This window comes from Lutjanus erythropterus, chromosome 20, assembly GCF_056507025.1.
Source record: "Lutjanus erythropterus isolate fLutEry1 chromosome 20, fLutEry1.hap2, whole genome shotgun sequence".
Taxonomy (NCBI): domain Eukaryota; kingdom Metazoa; phylum Chordata; class Actinopteri; order Lutjaniformes; family Lutjanidae; genus Lutjanus; species Lutjanus erythropterus.
Window position 1 is genome coordinate 16,714,528 of NC_139336.1, and position 6,934 is coordinate 16,721,461.

The window sequence follows — 6,934 nt, forward strand, 5'->3', positions numbered from 1 at the left end:
TTTTTTAAATAACATACCTAAAATTCTGAAATAGTGATGATGTTATAGAATGTTATAGATTACAGATTTAAACTACCTAACAGTATATTAACAGGCGGACAACACGAATCAAATCAAATAAAAATCTAACCACAGTATTTTGGACCAAATACTTCAAGAGATATTTCGATAATATTGACTTTTAGAACTTTCACAAAATATTAACATAATGAGATTTTTGATAAATAATCATCAGTACGCAGATATAAAGTGGGTAAAGGCAAATAATTCAACAACTACAACAGTCCGGTAAGTTCAGAAAATTATATCACTTTACTGTAATGGCTTATCACGATATTGTACACTGATATCCAAAATCTAAGACGATATCCAATCTTACATCATGGTATCAAAAAAATATTGATACATTGCTCAGCCCTATAAAATGCCAAGCTTAATTTGACAAACAGTCCAAAACCAAAATAAATCAAATCTACTATCATCTATGCCAAGGAAAAATAGCACATTTTCACTATGTCAATTTCTATATATCCCGTACATATGGCAGAACTGACCATGAAGTTTACCTCTTTGAAATAGAAATAGATCTGTAGAAGCCTGTTTCCCCAAAAAGGTCAATGGGTTCAGTGACTGTTACAATGTGACTGTTACAGTGTGACAATGTGATGCTGAGTATATAATATTTTTGCCCATGTCAGGTTTGAAACGAACAGCATTTATCAGATTGTTTAAGCAAGCACATATTTAGTGATAAGATGCAATCAGGCAAGCACTAAACTGTATTTTTCAGGACTGGAAGTTAAACTGTATGATGTGGCTGAGCTGAGCTTTACCAACTCAGCTGACACACAAAACGATAACAGCAGTTTGGTTGATGTAGTCTGGGTGTGTCCTGCAACAGACCATGGGGAATACAGTTTAATTTTGGGACCAAACAGCTGACAAGATTGACCTCTCTTGCTGTTTGTTACAGTCAGAAACAAAAGTATGTCAAACTGTATCAAGTATAACTTATGTCAATCCATGTGTAAAAATCTGCACACTGGAAACCTACCCCCACCCTTTGTTTTTGTTTTTGATTTTGATTTTTTTTACTTTCTCCCTACCTCTCTCCAGCTGAACGGGCTGTTCTGGGCTGCCAGCTGGGCCCTGTGTGCACCTCACAAGGGAGAGGAAGACACAGCCAGACACAGCCAGAGAGCATTCAGGCTTGCAACACAGTCCCTTTCGACTCGCCTCACAGCAGTGATTTCAGCCAGGCATGGATATCAGGGGGAAAGGGAGAGGCAGAGTGGAAAGGGAGGAAGAATGACAAAAGGCTGAAATACCACAAGGTGAGTCACAAGGTACGGTATAAAAGGGAAGAGCAAGAAAAGAGGAGCTCTGAAGAAGCACACACATGCAATCCCTAATTTACATCGTATTTGTACTGTGGGAGCATCTGAGAAACATCTCAGTTCAGATCCGCAGCAGAGCACAGACTCCCAGTTGGCGAGTCACGAATGAAACCTCTGCATGTCTCACACTCAACAACAAAACAATCTCACATGACTGAGGGAAAAAAACTAACTGGATCACACAGCACAGGCCTGCTTTTAACTTCTGAAATGGAGCACTTGCTGCAACAAACCCCTCCACTGTGAGACACTGAGCTGCACTATGTGTGGCCATTCCAGACATTTATTTAGCAGTGGTGTGTCTCTGTTGGTTTTTAACAAACAGAACTTGGACTTATAAAGGAAACTTGACACCTGTGTGTATAAATGTGTATGTGCTCCAGTAACAGTTGTTAGGGGTGTTAGGCCTAAAGAAACTACAACTGAAAGCAGCAAGTGTCACTGATCTAAGGTTAACATGCAGTTAAAAGAGAAGTACAGTACATTATGCATAGTAAAAGTGAAAGAAAATTCAACAGTGTCTCTGTCAAAATACCAGACATGATCACAGTCATATAAACAACGAAAATCTAGGGCTGAACAATTTTGGAAAAATATCTAATTGGGATTATTTTGGTAATGCACTTGCAATATGATTTTCAATATTAGAGCATGCATTTTTTACATCATTGTTCTCACTTTCATTGAAAAACATACTGATGAGGATGATTTTGATAAATGATTATGACATTATTTTTTGGGCATCTGTACAAAACAAAGATGTTTTCTTTTGATTTCTTTTTTTCTGTAGAATATGACATATAAGCCAGAAAATCTTTGTAATTTAAAACTGTACTATGACATACATTTTGCCTTTAACAAATATTGTGGCTCCTGCAAAGTGAAAATTTTATTGTGATTTCAATTAAAGTTTAGTTAACTATTCAGCCTTGTTAAAATATATACTGTAATAAATACTTTCCTTTTGGGCCTAACAAGTCGAATTAATTTAATCAGATTTAGGTATAGATGTTCACCTTGTTTAAAAGGGAACAAAAATTGTCCAACAATCCAACGATTGCCTAATTTCAAATCTATGAATTACTCAATTGTTATTATTAGTTATCATGAACTACTTTGCATTTTTATTCCATATTACATTATACATTTACAATTCAAGTGACTGGCTGTAGCATCGATGCAACAAGATTGTAAAAGGATCTGGAAAAAAAAAACGAGAATACAAGTGTGGGCACTACGTTAGTCATTATACACACGCACGCACGCACGCACGCACGCACACACACACACACACACACACACACACATATACACTGATTGCCACTACATTCAGGAAGAATCTAAACTGAGGACTGAAACATCACAGGTCTGTCAAATCATAAAATCTAAAAACCAGCCTCAAGATAACATGCCTTTTCTACAAATCAAATAGTAAAATAATCAATAAGCAGCCCATGATTCATAACACTGATTAAAGCTCTAGCTCTCCTAGGGTGATGACTAGAGGTCTGAATAATTTGGAAGAAAATTATTAATTTTAAATAAAGGCTATTTCAACTATGTGTCTCAGGGTAGGTCATTAAACATCATTAAGGCAAACATTTATTTTTATGATCTGAATTATTAGCAGTGTGTTTTCCAAAGTGTTGCACACTAACGCAGATATCACCTCAGTCTATTGAGAAAGCAGGCTTTAATTTTAGATGCAGGTAAGCCACTAGGGCCATCAAGCGTGAACTTGCCATCACTGATGTTCTACTCCCACAGCTACTAATGCAGACACTACTGCCACCAAAAACCCAATATTTTCTACAAGCTCAATTTAGCAGGTGTTACCGAGTCCTACAGGAAGAAAAGCCAATGCGAATGCTGGTGCTAATGGGGATCCTGGTAAAGACATAAAGACATGACAAATTCTTTACAGTTCTTCAAACTCCTTTGTCAGCCATGGAATATGTCTCCATGCTTTCGACCTCACATAGTCTCCTTTACTCTCATCCACAGCAACTGCTACGAAACACTAATCCACTGCAGTTGAAGACAGCCCCCCGCCATTCAGTCTCCACCAGCTCCCCAAATGACAGGTGCATCTGAGGGGCGTTGTTAGGATTTCAGAACATTCAGGGCTCAGTGCAAACTCGGTTACAGATAGAGTTATAATAAGAGAAATGCAAGGGGACAAACTAAAAGGAAGTGAGTGGCATCTTAACAGAAAGTGCATCAGACATTAGATTTTGACACATTTGCTTCTGAGAAGGGGGATGATATATATTATATACAATTATGGTTCATAAGTTCATATGTTCTGTATTTTATTATTACTGACTTGAGAGTTGAAGCTGACATGCAGATGCTGAATTGTTGCCACTTTTTTCAAATGAAAACTATTTGGCCTGTAACTTATTTGGCCAGAGACTTAACTGTAATACCTGAGTTTCAGGAAATAAAACAGAATGCTGAGACAAGTGAAGTGACAGTTGGCACATTAGGCTCACTGGTATCATGCATGTCATCCACTTCTGGGAAGTATTTGAACACACAAAGAAACAAGAGCTACTGGTAGCAACAGCAATCCTATTTGTGGCATTAATGATAGCCATTAAGCCTACAGGCAATAAGCTAACAACATGTAGTTGCTACTGTAATTAATTTTGTCTCATTATTAGCAGAAAGTGAGAAAAACATGGAATATAACTCAGTACATGTGTTGGCATTCCCTGTACTACTCATTGAGTGTCTGGCAGATCTGTCCACAATGCTGTATGGCACATTAATTTGAGACACTAAAAGAATCAAGTTGTTTAATTGAAATATTTACTGTGCAGACCATATGTGCACCAAGTTATTCTAGAAGAAGACAACACATACCATATCATGTCATTCACACATTTATACAGGTGTGCAGTATGTACTGTATTTGCTGTAAATGTGTTACAGATTTTTTTTTATTGTGATGAGGAATGGTAAAACATTTCAGTGGGGTTCATTCAAAACATAAAAATCAAGCTCATATTGAGGCAATGTTTCACAGCAGACAACCTTGAATGCATCTTGACACCCATGCACACCAACGCAGAGACTTTTCAAAACAATCTCCGCTGGTGCCTCGCATCTCAATAACAGAAACTGTAAAATGTTCATTGTGCCAGTGTAATTGACCTAAGAAAGTCAAAAGATAAATTCCACCTGTAAACATTGGGCTGCTAGTAATAACAAAAGTTTTAAAGATAGATTCACAGTCAAAGCCTAGGTATATAATGAATGGGTTTAATTTTGTCTTGTTGTAGCAATCCAAAATATTAAAAGAAACAGAGTTAAACCAGCTAAAACCAAATTATAATCATATTGACCTATCAGCGTTCTCATGATATGACTTCTTCATCTGTTCTAATTGCATGTGCATCTTTATGTATGGATGTCAAAATGAACTTGTATGTATGTGGTAAGCTCCCATGGCACTACATTGGAAAAAAGAATGGTTGTTGTGGTTGTCAGTGCATAGTGAAGTGCATGAATAAGTAAATATGTCCCAACAACTCACAGTACAGTAACCACAAACCAGTGATACTCAACTTGCTGCCTGTGGACCAAATCTGACAGGATATATTCACAATGAAAATTATTTGATTCACGTTTTTTCATAGAAGGTGGGATAGATACAGAAGTTTTGCATGGTGGGATAACTGAGGTTGTTAATAACAGAGAAGGTTAATCTTTGCATGATGGCCTTTAAGGCTGTGCAAAGTGCTGTATTATCAGACAGTAAGCTATGCAGGGGAATACAGCTATTACCTGAAGAGGAGTAAAAGTTATGAAGAAATGTGCATTTCATACTAAACAAGCTTAAATATGCTATTCATCCTGTCCCTGGTAGGAGCAATTTAGGGCTTATGTTTAGGAATTATTCCAACATTTGAGGGATCGCATGATGGAAGATGTTCCAGCTATGTTTACAGTAATGTTGTAGGGATGAATCGACAATTGCTTTCCCGATAAATCATGATAAAATTCCTGACAATTAGTACAATTTTAAAATTTAAAAATGTAATTAATGTAATAACCTTGTTTGATTACCTCACTTTGAAAAACTCATACTGTGAATCAAAGTAACTGACAGTCTGACAGATGCAGGCACAGCATACAACACAGGTTTGTTTCGCATAAATGACAAAAATTAAGATCACTAGGCCATGATGCCATTGCAAATCGCTGAGAGGTTTTCAGTATAAAACTTTCAGTGTGTGTATCAGTACTTTTTGCACATTTTCAGCACATAATCATGATCATTTTGGTATGGATATATATACCATGTCATCTACATTAATGTTGTATTAACTTTTAAATGCTACCAAGGCATGCCTTTACACCTACAAATGCACTTGCAGTTTTTAAACGCAGTAAAATATCTGATTTGTCAGTCCCTGCATCAAATGAATTTCATTAGTAATTCAGTTAATGTGGAAATGAAAAAAAATATTGTCGATAAATAAAAATAACGTTATCATTAATGTATATTTATTAACTGTTTCCTGGCCTCCTGTCATTTTGCAAAAGTGGCTTCCAGGGAAAGAAAGCTGAGTATTCCTGCTATACAACATACTACCACTCTGTACACATGCTATATAAAAACATAACACATCCAGCTGTAATTCCGCCCATGGTTTAAATATATATATATACATATAAACACCAACAGTGACAAACAAACCAGGGCAACTAATATTAAGAACGTAAAAATTGCATAACAATTTACTGATGTCACAACGACTCAGAGTGGTTGTTCGTGGTTTAAACAGACAATACACTGGCAGGATACATTAATTGGCTTTCTTGTCTCAACACTTAATCTGGATACAAGCAAACGTGCTTCATGTCAGTGCAGTCTGATGAGTCTTATGGGGCCTCGAAACCTTTCACACATCCCCAGAATTTTAACATATCTTAAACCAGCGGTAAGTAATTTTGGCTCGATAACGCTGGACGAGACTAATGTAGCTAGCTTTAGTGTCAACTTATTGCCCCAGTTAGTGTTAGCCTTTACCAACCTACCTAACGTTAGCTAAGATGGCTATCCACCAGGCATCGATTCAAAGTCCGAGAAGACTGTTTAACTACACAGTGACCAGATAGCAAAACTATCCCGTCATAATAACGCAATCAAAGTAATCTGCTATGTAAAGGTATTCGCGATAATTAGTTGAATAAACCCGCTGACAGGCCGTCGCTGGAGGGAGCTTTCATGCAGGCCATTACTGTATATAGCTAGCTAGCAAGCTAACGTCTGCTAGCCATGCTACCCTGGCAGTTGCCAACAAAAAGGCAGCTACATTTCTTCCTAACTTAAGAGGCAGCCGCATTAAACTTTCAGTGTATAGATACGTGCAAGTGTGAGAGAGCTTACCTTTATTCCCACTGTTATATTTATTCCAATGGCGGTTGGCACAACATTGCACTTTCCCAATAACATCAGCAGCCAACAGCATCCAGCCGAGCTGTAAACACAAGCCCAACCAACCCGCTGACACCCACACCGCGCA

The 6,934-nt window shown here is 37.4% G+C and overlaps 1 protein-coding gene across 2 annotated transcripts in view; it reads right to left on the reverse strand.

Moving 5' to 3' along the window:
- rabgap1 (RAB GTPase activating protein 1) overlaps positions 1-6,934 on the reverse strand; it is a 90,931-nt gene extending 83,997 nt beyond the window's left edge. For both annotated transcript variants that reach the window (XM_084745694.1, XM_084745693.1), the window contains exon 1: positions 6,799-6,934. The gene's annotated coding sequence lies outside the window, so the exon portion shown is untranslated. The remainder of the gene's footprint in view (positions 1-6,798) is intronic.